The following is a 14017-nucleotide window of genomic DNA, read 5'->3' as shown; positions in this document are numbered from 1 at the left end:
AAAGTAATCCCTCTATGGCCAGTCCTACTCTGCCCTGCCTACACAAGTGCTACTGTGGACACCAAATATCCCTATTTGTTGCATAGTTTGCTTGAAAGGGTATATACCAGTGTGCAGAGGGTCCTTCAGAATTTCTAGAGTTAATGTGGTTACACCCCTTTAGCACCTGATGGATAAATGCATGCACTAGCTGTATGGATTTGAGCACAGGGATCTCTTGTTTGTTGTATTGTTGGGTCAGTAGCCAGACCTGAACCTTGTAGCTCTCCCCATTGTGTCTTTTCCCCTATGCTAGCATTGTGTCCACAGTAGCACTTGTGTAGGCAGGGCAGAGTAGGACTGGCCATAGAGGGATTACTTTGACGCAGTTGGCCAGCTTAAACATGTATTGCAATATGTGTGAACTAAATATCCCTATTTGTTGCATAGTTTGCTTGAAAGGGTATATACCAGTGTGCAGAGGGTCCTTCAGAATTTCATTACCAATGTGTCACACAAGAAACATCTCATGATGTGTAAAAGCAAAGAGCTCTCGCAAGACCTTTGCAACCTTATTGTTGCAAAACATACTGATGGTATTGGATACAGAAGGATTTCTAAACTTCTGAATGTTCCAGTGACCACTGTTGGGGCCATAATCTGTAAATGGAAACAACATCATTTCACTATAAACCTGCCAAGACCAGGTGCTCCTTGCAAAATTTTTGACAGAGGAGTGGAACAATTTATCAGAAGAGTTGTTTAAGAGCCAAGTACCGCTTGTGGAGAGCTTCAAAAAGACCTGAAATTAGCAGGTACAATTGTTTCAAAGAAAACAATAAGTAATGCACTCAACCGCCATGGCCTGTATGCACACTCACCACACAAGACTCCATTGCTGAAGAAAAAGCATGTTGAAGCTCGTTTAAAGTTTGCTGCAGAACATTTAGAAAAACCTGTGAAATACTGGGAGAATATAGTCTGGTTAGATGAGACCAGAATTGAACTCTTTGGATGCCATAATGCACACCGTGTTTGGAGGTCAAATGGCACTGCACATCACCCCAAAAACACCATACCAACAGTGAAGTTTGTAGGGGGGTCATCATGGTGTGGGGCTGTTTTTCAGCATACAGTACTGGCAAACTTCATGTCATTGAAGGAAGGGTAAATAAAGATGAAATGAGGTTGGACATGTCAGCAAGACAATGTACCCAAACACAAAGCCAAGGCAACTCTGAACCGGTTTCGAAGAAAGAAAATATAGCTGCTAGAGCCAAAATCACACCTGAGCAAAGCATGCGACTAGTTTCTCCATACAGAAAGCATCCTGAAGTTGTCATTACCAACAAAGGATTTTGTGCCAAGTATTAAATACATTTCAGTTAGCGTGTTCAATATTTAATCCCTGTGCCATTCTATTTTATTACACAACTTAATCTCTGAACGTATATGTTTTGGTTTCTTTATATGTATGGATTGCATGGTTTGTTACCAACATGTAGTGAAAATTTCATGTCAATAGAACCTTTAGAAATATATTTACAGAGAAAAATGGTGATGTGTTCAATACTTATTTTACCCGCTGTATATATACCAAATGAGTTACTGCATGTACCTTTTCAAACAGAACCCATCCCTTTGTCCCAAGTTATGACTATCAAAGTGTCATTGTCATTTAAAGCAGAACTAAACCCTCCTATCCATTTACAGTCAAGGAAGCTGCCACCTTGGTCTCTGTTTGATCTGCAGTTGCCAGGGCGCTGTACATGTGATCAGTTATGACACCAGCCATTTGATAGTTTGACAGTTTCGGTGAGAGCACAGGCACTCAACGAAAAAGATAAATAAACAAGAAAAATACCAAAATTAAAAAAAAAACACACATATTCTGTTATGAAATTTTGCAAACAAATAATATTTCTTTATAAATTTAGGCCAAAATATATACTGCTACATTTCTTTGGTAAAATAACCCAAATCAGTGAATATTATTTAGTCTGTGTGAAAGTTACAAGAGTTACAAGAGTTTACAAACAATGGTATACAGTTGCAAGAAAAAGTATGTGAACCCCTTGGGATTACGTGGAGTTTTGCATGAATTGGGCATAAAATGTGCTCTGAACGTCATCTAAGTCACAACAATAGAAGAACACAGTCTGCTGAACATAATACTACACAAACATTAGATGTTGCCATGGTTTAATTGCACATAACATGTAAACATTCACAGTGCAGGGAGGAAAAAGTATGTGAACCTTTGGACTTAATAACTGGTTGACCCTCCTTTGGCAGCAATAACCTCAACCAAACGTTTCCTGTAGTTGCAGATCAGACCTGCACAACGATCTGGAGTAATTTTGGACCACTCCTCTTCACAAAACTGTTTCAGTGTAGCAATATTCTTGGGATGTCTGGTGTGAATCGCTCTCTTAAGGTCATGCCACAGCATTTCAATCAGGTTGAGGTCAGGACTCTGACTGGGCCACTCCAGAAGGCGTATTCTGTGCTGTTACAGCCATTGTTTTGTTGAATTACTTGTATGCTTTGGGTCATTGTCCTGTTGCATCACCCATCCTCTGCGGAGCTTCAGTTGGCGGACAGATGGTCGTACGTTTTCCTGCAAAATGTCTTGATAAACTCTGGAATTCATTTTCCCATCAATGACACAATCCGTCCAGGCCCTGAGGCAGCAAAGCAGCCCCAAACCATGATGCTCCCTCGGCCATGTTTTACAGTGGGGATGAGGTTTTGATGTTGGTGTGCTGTGCCTTTTTTTCTCCACACATAGTGTTGTGTGTTCTTCCCAAACAACTCAATCTTGGTTTCATCTGTCCACAGTATATTTTGCCAGTAGTGCTGTGGAACATCCAGGTGCTCTTCTGCAAACTTCAAACGTGCTGCAATATTCTTTTTGGACAGCAATGGCTTCCTCCGTGGTGTCCTCCCATGTACTCCACTCTTGTTTAATGTTTTCCTTATTGTAGATGTGTCAACAAAAATTTTAGCATGTGCCAGAGATTTCTGTAGGTCTTTAGCTGAAACTCTGGGATTCTTCTTTACCTCATGCAGCATTCTGCGCTGTGCTCTTGCAGTCATTTTTACAGGACAACCACGCCTAGGGAGAGTAGCAACAGTGCTAAACTTTCTCCATTTGTAGACAGTCTGTTTTACCGTGGACACATGAACATCAAGGCTTTTGGAGATACTTTTGTAACCCTTTCCAGTGTCATGCAAGTCAACAATTCTTGATCGTAGGTCTTCTGAGAGCTCTTTTCTGCGAGGCATGGTTCACATCAGACAGTGCTTCTTGAAATCAGTAAACCCAAAACAGGTGTGTGTTTTTTAAGGGCAGGACAGCTGTCAGCAACACATCCAATATCATCACACTGATTGGAGTCAAGGTTGGCTCACTCCTGGCTCCAATTAGCTCTGGGAGACGTCATTAAGCTAGGGCCTCACATACTTTTTCCTCCTTGCACTGTGAATGTTTACATGTTATGTGCAATTAAACCATGGCAACATCTAATGTTTGTGTAGTATTATGTTCAGCAGACTGTGTTCTTCTATTGTTGTGACTTAGATGACGTTCAGAGCACATTTTATGCCCAATTCATGCAAAACCCCACGTAATCCCAAGGGGTTCACATACTTTTTCTTGCAACTGTATATACATCGTATTTTTGCTGCATAAGACACACCTAAACCATAAGATGCACCTAGATTTTAGAGGAGGAAAACAAGAAAAAATATTCTGAACCAATGGACTGCAGACATAGTACAGGAATTGACCAGAGACTGCAGACATAGTACAGGAGATGACCAGAGACAGCAGACATAGTACAGGAGATGACCAGAGACTGCAGACATAGTACAGGAGATGACCAGAGACTGCAGACATAGTACAGGAGATGACCAGAGACTGCGGACATAGTACAAGAGATGACCAGAGACTGCGGACATAGTACAGGAGATGACCAGAGACTGCGGACATAGTACAGGAGATGACCAGAGACTGCAGACATAGTACAAGAGATGACCAGAGACTGCGGACATAGTACAGGAGATGACCAGAGACTGCGGACATAGTGCTGGAGATGACCAGAGACTGCGGACATAGTGCTGGAGATGACCAGAGACTGCGGACATAGTACAGGAGATGACCAGAGACTGCAGACATAGTACAGGAGATGACCAGAGACTGCAGACATAGTACAGGAGATGACCAGAGACTGCGGACATACTACAGGAGATGACCAGAAACTGCAGACATAGTACAGGAGATGACCAGTGACTGCGGACATACTACAGGAGATGACCAGAAACTGCAGACACAGTACAGGAGATGACCAAAGACTGCAGACATAGTACAGGAGATGACCAGAGACTGCGGACATAGTACAAGAGATGACCAGAGACTGCGGACATAGTACAGGAGATGACCAGAGACTGCGGACATAGTACAGGAGATGACCAGAGACTGCAGACATAGTACAGGAGATGACCAGAGACAGCGGACATAGTACAGGAGATGACCAGAGACTGCGGACATAGTACAGGAGATGACCAGAGACTGCGGACATAGTACAGGAGATGACCAGTGACTGCGGATATAGTACAGGAGATGACCAGAGACTGCAGACATAGTACAAGAGATGACCAGAGACTGCGGACATAGTGCAGGCGATGACCAGAGACTGCGGACATAGTGCTGGAGATGACCAGAGACTGCGGACATAGTGCTGGAGATGACCAGAGACTGCGGACATAGTACAGGAGATGACCAGAGACTGCGGACATAGTACAGGAGATGACCAGAGACTGCGGACATAGTACAGGAGATGACCAGAGACTGCGGACATAGTACAGAAGATGACCAGAGACTGCGGACACAGTACAGGAGAAGACCAGAGACTGCAGACATAGTACAGAAGATGACCAGAGACTGCAGACACAGTACAGGAGAAGACCAGAGACTGCGGACATAGTACAGAAGATGACCAGAGACTGCGGACATAGTACAGGAGATGACCAGAGACAGCAGACATAGTACAGGAGATGACCAGAGACTGCAGACATAGTACAGGAGATGACCAGAGACTGCAGACATAGTACAGGAGATGACCAGAGACTGCGGACAGAGTACAGGAGATGACCAGAGACTGCGGACATAGTACAAGAGATGACCAGAGACTGCGGACATAGTACAGGAGATGACCAGAGACTGCGGACATAGTACAGGAGATGACCAGAGACTGCAGACATAGTACAAGAGATGACCAGAGACTGCGGACATAGTACAGGAGATGACCAGAGACTGCGGACATAGTGCAGGAGATGACCAGAGACTGCGGACATAGTGCTGGAGATGACCAGAGACTGCGGACATAGTGCTGGAGATGACCAGAGACTGCGGACATAGTACAGGAGATGACCAGAGACTGCAGACATAGTACAGGAGATGACCAGTGACTGCGGACATACTACAGGAGATGACCAGAAACTGCAGACACAGTACAGGAGATGACCAAAGACTGCAGACACAGTACAGGAGATGACCAGAGACTGCGGACATAGTACAAGAGATGACCAGAGACTGCGGACATAGTACAGGAGATGACCAGAGACTGCGGACATAGTACAGGAGATGACCAGAGACTGCAGACATAGTACAGGAGATGACCAGAGACAGCGGACATAGTACAGGAGATGACCAGAGACTGCGGACATAGTACAGGAGATGACCAGAGACTGCGGACATAGTACAGGAGATGACCAGTGACTGCGGATATAGTACAGGAGAAGACCAGAGACTGCAGACATAGTACAGAAGATGACCAGAGACTGCGGACACAGTACAGGAGAAGACCAGAGACTGCGGACATAGTACAGAAGATGACCAGAGACTGCGGACATAGTACAGGAGATAACCAGAGACTGCGGACGTACTACAGGGGATGACCAGAGACTGCGGACATAGTACAGGAGATGACCAGAGACTGCGGACACAGTACAGGAGAAGACCAGAGACTGCGGACATAGTACAGAAGATGACCAGAGACTGCAGACGTACTACAGGGGATAACCAGAGACTGCGGACATAGTACAGGAGATGACCACAGTTTGCAAACCTTTGGGGGGGGCGGGCACCCGAATCTGACAGGTACCCGCTCCCACTTCCGCAGAGTTGTCCTCCCCCCTTGCTCCCTGTAGTCTTTTGGGACATGTGACAGGTCCCAGAAGACTACAGGTGGTCATTCACAAAGCGCAGCGCTTCTCGTGCATGCGCAGTGGGCACCCGGCTGTGAAGCCACAAGCTGTTACAGCCGGGTGCCCACATTGAAGATGCCGGCGCCGGACACTGCTGGACCGAGAAACAGGTAGGACCAAGGAGCAGGACCGAGGAGCAGATTCTTCTGCACAGTGGAGCAGAGCTACTGGCCCGGTATTCTAACACGGCGGTGGTGGGAATACCGGGTTGGCCGCTCCATATTCGCTCCCTAAGACACACAGACATTTTCCCCCATTTTTTTGGGGGGGGGGGGGAGTTCATCTTATGGAACGAAAATTATGGTATATAATGAAACATATTAATATAATAAAATTGATCAATCAGGATGTAATGACTGCCTATCTCATTTCTTGAGGCCCTAAAATGCCAGGACAGTACAAATATCCCCTAAATTACCCCTTTTTGGAAAGTAGACAGTCCAGGGTATTTAGTATTTATAAGGCATGGCGATTTGTAAATTAAATACAATTTGGTGTTTTTTTCACTTTTTTACATACTTTTTTATTTAAATTTTTAAACAATTTTTTTACCATAATAAAATGCTCCTGTTAATGGAAATATTCCCAAAGATGAATATGGGGCATTAATAGGAGGCATCTGGGAGCACAGAGGGTCCTTTCCCTAAAAAACAAGCCTCCCTGTCACTGGTGTACCCGGGAGAAAGAGATACCATATCTGTGAGTGCGGGCCTTGCTGATACAGAAAGATGCGCTGCACAAGCACAGCATTAACTTAGTTTGTTGATAGATGATAGTGCCACAGGGATGTTGTCTGCAACCAGCAAATAACATTAAGAAAAATTAAATTAGCACTAAGTAATATCCAAATATCAAGCTAATGGATTTGGGCAGAGAAAAGTGAATGATTAAATGCTACACATCAAAATGCCTCAGCACTGTAACAAATAATCCATGTCTTCTCACATGGGGCCTTATGCATTAAAGCAAAACTGCAGGAAGCTATAAAATACACAAATTAATGCAGCTAGGTATTCATTAATACATGAGTGAATGCTTTGTTTAAGCACATCTAGAGAAAAGGTAGGTAACCTTTGAGAGGTGGAGATCTACCTGACCAACATGAAAGAGATAAAAGATCACCGGGGTTCAGCGCCCTTTTTTAAAAAAATAAATACATTTCCCAAGAAGGCCTAACTAAATAGTAGAGAAAACTACTACTGGATTACTTTCAGGATCACCAGGTGAAAACAAAGCTAAATCAAGCCTAAAGCCCTGTACACACTATGAGAATATTGGATGAATGATCGTCCGTTTTTGTTTTTTTTTGCATGGTAGTCTCATAAAAACTAATATTTTTTTTTCTTTCCTTGAACAATCAAGGGTTATTATCACAGTTGATGATGCCTAAAAATTTACTTTCATCCTGAATTATTAGATACCATAGCTCAGCCTTTTTCAACCAGGGTGCCCAGGCACTCTGGGGTGCCTTCAGGTTTCTTCAGGGGTGCCTTGGCAAAATGCCTAAAACATTCCTAAAAATTGTATATAAAGCCAAAGGGTGGATCAAGCCTGCCTTTTAGTTACAAAAAGCCACAGGTATTCATTGTGCACCCTTACAACCTTCTATCCGCCAGCATCCCAACAACCAATGATGTCATCAGTTGATAAGGACATCAGACACCTGCACAGCATCCTTTTTTTGCCTTTCCCCTACCCCTCTCCGTCAGCACTGGGGTCACATTAACTTAGCGAGAGAGAGAAACTGAGGGAGAAGAGAAACACTGGAATACTGGTCAGTACCAATGTGCTTTTTTAAGAATAAATCACCTTTAAGGCTGGGTGTCCTGCATGTGTGGATGTTGCTGCATTATGTAAACCTTTTTGGTTTAGTTTTTACATTTTAGAATGGGGTGCCTCAAGATTGTGCAGAATTTAAAGTGTGCCTTGACTGAAAAAAGGCTGGGAAACACTGCCGTAGCTTCATGAGTTACACCCATCGTGTCTACTGAGTTTACTAGGAGAATATAGCAAGGTATTATTATCCTTTATTCATAACACAGCGACACATTATATAATACAGCACATGAAAAAAAATGAAGGTTAAAAGTTACAAACACTAGACAAAATAAAATCAAGAAATGACATCCGATTAGGAGCAACCTGTCTAAATGAATCTGCAGCCTAATGCCTTCCACAGACACTAAAGGGTGGCAGACACTAGAGAGGGCAGTCATGATCTAACCGCTATAAAGGCAGGACATCTAACGCTGCAGGGTGCTCCATTCATTTTAAGGCTGCTAACCTTGTTTATATGAACATACAGTTGAGAAAAATGAGAAGTACAGGTAGAACTGGCATTGCTGATCTCAGGGAGGAACAGTAGCCAATGGGATATGTTTCTAAATCTACAGACATGAGATCATCTCCCATCAGTACCCATAAACAGGAGTTCTTATAGTTTGCTCTTAAGGTAAAAAACCCAATAGATACCATAGAGACCGAGTGGTTAATGCTATTATAATACCTGTGAATACTATTCTATAGAAATGCATATTGGTTAAAAGTCTGAGACTACATAAATATGTCTTTCAGAACTCTGTAGACAATAGCATACTACAGCACATAGATGCACATCTATATAATAGATACTAAAAATGAGCCTGACTACTTTTTTGGGGGAAAAAAAGCAGAATTAAAGTATGTCTTAAACCAAGACTTTTTTTTTCATTTAATATTTAGTAGGGCTGATTAAAACCCCTGTCATGTTCTTTCTGTGTTCCATTCAAGAGGTTCTCCTTAACTACATGCCATATAGGCACAACAGAAATGGAAGTTCTTCTAAAGAGAGGAACATCACCTCTTAGGGCTCTTTCACACTTGACTGTTTTACCAACGCTTGCCAAATGCCCCTATAGCGTTTGGCAAGCGTTGGTCCGGTGTTTGTGGAGTGTTTTTTAACGCTTGGCAAATGCTCCGCAAACGCCGTTGAATGCGCGGTTTAGCGGCGGTTGCTAGGAGTTTGCCGAGCGTTAAAAACGCCCAACAAGTGCCTATAATGAAGTTTAACCTCCCTGGCGGTATGATTATTTCAGATTTTTGGTACTGAAAGCGGTACCATTTTTTTGCATGGAAATATGTATTTTTTTTATTGTAGGCTGTAATTTTTAGGAAAAACTCACTGAAATCTATCCGAACAAGAGTCTAGTAAACATCCCGGGTATGATAAAATTTGAAACACAAAATCATAAATTATAATTTAATAAATAATCATAAAAATAATATAAAAATAATAAAAAATTTAATTCAATAATATAATCAAACCAAAAACACTGAAATGTGAAATAGATCGCCAAGTTCGCACATTGCTGAGCTCAGTCGCAAAATCGTTTTCAGTTTCTGATGACGAATTTCCCCCACGAATCATTATCACTCAATTCTGCAAGTGGTTCTGATTTACTATCGCTGTTCTCTAGCTGATCTAAACCGCTTTTGACCTAAAGGGACACTTTTTGGACGCCATGGACATTTCTCAGTTTCCAGGCAGAAAGAACAGACAAAATACAGGCAGGGCGCAGGACAAAGCACTAGGGACAATATGTATGTGAAATAGGTTGAAACAGCAATGTTTTACTGTGTAAAATGAAAAAAAAAAAAAAAGACATTTTTTAAAATTTTTAAATTTCCCGCCGCCGGCGGCGGCGCCCATACGTCCCGACGTCACAGGGACAGGAGACAGAAGCCGGATGCCGGCATCGGCCGGAGGAGATGGCCTGGGACACTGCAGGGGACACATCGTGGGAGCGCAGGGTAAGGTAAGTGAAGAACACATGCCGGAGCAGCGCCGCATGGTATTCCCGAGTGTAGCTCGGGGTTACCGCTTTTGGTACTGAAATGTTACCCCGAGCTACACTCGGGAATACCGCCAGGGAGGTTAAATGGTGTTACCGCTCCGCAAACGCCCCGCAACCGGCACCATAGACTAGAATAGGAGGCTTCAACGCCTCCTGACTCAATCAGAGGCGTCCGTTTTGCCGCGACGCTAATGCTCCCGTTAGAACAGCACCATGTGCTGCAATGTGCTTAATTATCCGAGGCGTTTGGGAAGCGGTAAAAACGCTTCCCAAACGCCTCTCTGCCGCCTGCACACAACACTAGTGTGAACGTAGCCTTAGACAGCTGTCACGGGAACAGGTGTCTCCATTAGAAGATTTCCTTTCTATTCATGTTCTGAGAAAACCTAAAATCGGGGCTTTTCCTACACTTTGAGGTTGATTTACTAAAGGCAAATAGACTATGCACCTTGCAGCTGTATTTTCACTTATTTTCCCCATAGCTTAGTAAATGTGGCAAGGCTTCACCTTGTAAATAATACCCAATCAGATGAAAGGAAAATAAAAAAAAAACAGTATTGTTGCCTGCACATAATTGGTTGATGGAATTCACCACATTAACTAAGCAATGGGGAAAATTAGTGCAACTGCACCTGCAAAGTGCAAAGCCTATTTCCCTTTAGTAAATCAACGTAAATCAACTCTGTGCAGTCTCAAATAGAGTGAATCTCTCCAATGGTGACACAGAAACAATAAAAACCTGATCAGGGTTCTAACTCTCTAAAACTACAAAAAAAGTTTTGCCTTTATTTATAGCGTAACCACTTGCCTACCGGGCACTTATACCCTCTTCCTGCCCAGGCCAATTTTCAACTTTCAGCGCTGTCGCACTTTGAATGACAATTGCACGGTCATGCACCATTGTACTCATATGAAATTTTTATAATTATTTCACACAAATAGAGCTTTCTTTTGGTGGTATGTACTCACCACTGGGTGTTTTATTTGTTGCACTATAAACAAACAAAGAGCAAAAACTGATAGGCGGCACTGATATGCAACAATGATGGGCACTGATAGGTGGCACTGATGAGGTGGCACTGATGAGCTGGCACTGATATACAACAATGATGGGCACTGATAAGCGGCACTGATAGGCAGCACTAAAAGGCAGCACTGATAGGAAGCACTGATAGGTGGCATTGATGAGTTGGCACTGATATGCAACAATGTTGGGCACTCGTAGGTGGCACTGATGGGCACCGATAGGCAGCCCTGATGGGTGGTACTGACTGGCACACTGCTGGGTGGCACTGATGGGTGGCACTGCTGGGCACAGGTGGGTGGCACTGATGAGCACAGGTGGGTGACAGCGATGGGCACAGGTGGGTGGCACTGCTGGGCACTTGTGGGCAGTACTGCTGGGCACAGATGGGTGGCACCGATGGGCAGCACTGATGGGCACAGGTGGGTGGCACTGCTGGGCATATGACGCCCTCCCAGAACTGGCTGGCCGCAGAGAAGCCATCATTCGGCTATCTGCGGTCGACAAGTGGTTAAAGTAGACCTTAACTCTATCAATCAACATTTTTATTCCTTATGCTAGCATTACTAGATACAGTAGATAGGAAAGTACTGTATACCATATTTACTTGTTTTTGTTTTACTTTTTTTCAGTTACTTCCTGCTTTCCAGGTCTGGGCAAATGATGTCATACATCCCAGAAGTCTTCGGGAGTGGAGGGGGGGGGTTCTCAGCTAAGCATACCCTCCTGCCTGCATGCCTAAGCTAAGGATAAATGGTTTCAAGAAAGAAAATGTTACATGAATCATCTGCCCTTACTCAATCATCTGCCCTTACTCAAGATGGCCATGACCAGAAATGCCTGGGGGTGTTCTTCAAGGTGATTTCTCAGCAAAAATAAAGCATGGACACATGGATGGATGGGAGAGTTTGCTTTTGATATTAAAAATGAATTAAATAGTGTTTTTGGTTTGTGGTGCTCAGATGCAGTGTAGTTCTGCTTTAAGGAAGGACTTTGGCCTATTAGGATATAGTAGTTTAAAATAAGGATCTCAATTAACTAAACACAATGTATTGAAATGTTATTTAATGAAAGTGTAATGTATTAAAATTGCCTCAATAGCTTGCTATGATTTCTTACAAGAAACCATTCAAGTTATTTTAGTAAACTTTGGACTGGAAGTACAATTCTGGATCAATCCCACATCAAACACATGGGTTTATTTACTAAAGCTGGAGAGTGCAAAATCAGGCTCACCCCTTACCACATTCCTGTTCAAATCGCATGTGATTCTTTTACAGTGCAATTTGAGCCATTCACTTTGTATGGCGCAAATCGCACAATGTATCCAAAAGAAAGGTGCAGGACCCTTTTTTTCTGCACTGGAATCGGATCGCATGGATGTTCACATCCATGCGATCCGATTTAGCGAATCACACTGTGCTTTGAGAACCATTTTGGGGGTGTCAGTAACTTAATATTAACACCCGCAGCAGTTATCATGAATGGCGTGCAATTCTGATGCGGTGCGATAAATGCACAGAATTCACTGCGACTCCCTTACAGCATCAGTGTGAGCTGTGCCTTATAAGCACAGTGGTTAAGTGGTTATTACTTCTGCCTGGCAGTACTAGGGTCGCCGGTTCAAATCCCAACCATGACACCACCTGCCTGGTGTTTGCATGTTCTCCCTGTGCCTGTGTGGGTTTCCTCCCACACTCCAAAGATATGCTGGTAGGTTAATTGGCTCCTGTTTAAATTGGCCCTAGTATGTATATGTATGAATGTGAGTTAGGGACCTTAGATTGTATGCCCCTTGAGGGTTAGGGACTGATGTGAATGTACAATATATATGTAAAAGCGCTATGTAAATTGGCGGTCCTATATAAGTACCTGAAATAAATAAGCCATTTAATTTTCCTCAATCTAACAGACTGTTTCAGGATTCTACATTATTGCATCCATTCTTATTTATATTTATTAAACTGAGTGGACTGAGCAGATGTCTGATGGGTTCATCCTTCTTCTCTGGTCCTAGACTTACTGTATATGGGTCATGATGACCTGTATTCTATCTATAAATAACGGCTAAGAAAAATTCAATTTTGTCACAACTAGGCCTGTGTGTGGCAATGTGTCGCTTTCACATTGAGATGGCATTTAATCAACTGTACTCACAGACAACCAATTCCAACTGCAGTGTTTTCTGTTCTGTGATATCATACTGCCATGACACATCCATGAGGAACTACTATCTGGAAAGCATCTCACCCACCTGATTAGAGGAAATGTCCCCTAGGCTACGTTTGCTCTTACAGATGAATTCTGGCATTAATAGGCTGAAAAGCCTCATTCTAGGCTGAATACGCATCAGAACTACAGTGTATGGTCATTTTGTATTACTGTTGAGAGGGTGTTCCATGTAAGTAAATGTGTCGGACTAAAGCTGATTATCTGGACACAGTCTGACCCACCCTATAGGAGTGACTGCTAGAGTACCGCAATCAGCAAAGCTCACACTCCCTGCTTATTGGACAGCTCTAACTGTCACTCAGGCAAGTCGGGCTGTGACTGAGAGATCACTGTTCTTACATAGAGAGCAGTGGTCCTGCCTGCAGCCAACTGTCACTGCAGCTCTCTGATAAATAACTTAAAGTGGTTGTAAAGGCTGAAGGTTTTTTACGTTAATGTATTCTCTGCATTAAGGTTTAAAAACACCTCTATTGTCAGGTCCACCCCTTCCCCCTAAACCTCCCCCCCAAATATTTATTTATTATTATTTATTTCAGGTACTTATATAGCACCGTCAATTTACACAGTGCTTTACATATATATTGTACATTCACATCAGTCCCTAACCCGCAAGGGGTGTACACTCTACTGTAAGGTCCCTAACTCACATTCATATACAAGGGCCAATTTTAGACAGGAT

The 14017-nt window shown here is 43.2% G+C and overlaps 1 protein-coding gene and 1 long non-coding RNA gene across 7 annotated transcripts in view; one reads left to right on the top strand and one right to left on the bottom strand.

Moving 5' to 3' along the window:
* Nucleotides 1-12047, top strand: part of LOC149453631 (uncharacterized) — a 144977-nt gene extending 132930 nt beyond the window's left edge. For all 4 annotated transcript variants that reach the window (XR_016314417.1, XR_016314419.1, XR_016314418.1 and 1 more), the window contains one exon: nt 11739-12047. This is a non-coding gene — a long non-coding RNA (uncharacterized LOC149453631). The remainder of the gene's footprint in view (nt 1-11738) is intronic.
* LOC149453630 (3',5'-cyclic-AMP phosphodiesterase 4D) overlaps nt 1-14017 on the bottom strand; it is a 1049085-nt gene that overhangs the window by 468477 nt on the left and 566591 nt on the right. The gene's annotated exons all lie outside the window — the stretch shown is intronic.

Source organism: Staurois parvus, unplaced genomic scaffold (genome assembly GCF_062004578.1).
Source record: "Staurois parvus isolate SC_StPar_1 unplaced genomic scaffold, SC_StPar_1.0 ptg000445l, whole genome shotgun sequence".
Taxonomy (NCBI): domain Eukaryota; kingdom Metazoa; phylum Chordata; class Amphibia; order Anura; family Ranidae; genus Staurois; species Staurois parvus.
The sequence above is the reverse complement of the archived record's forward strand: the minus strand, read 5'-3'. Positions and strand labels throughout refer to the sequence as shown.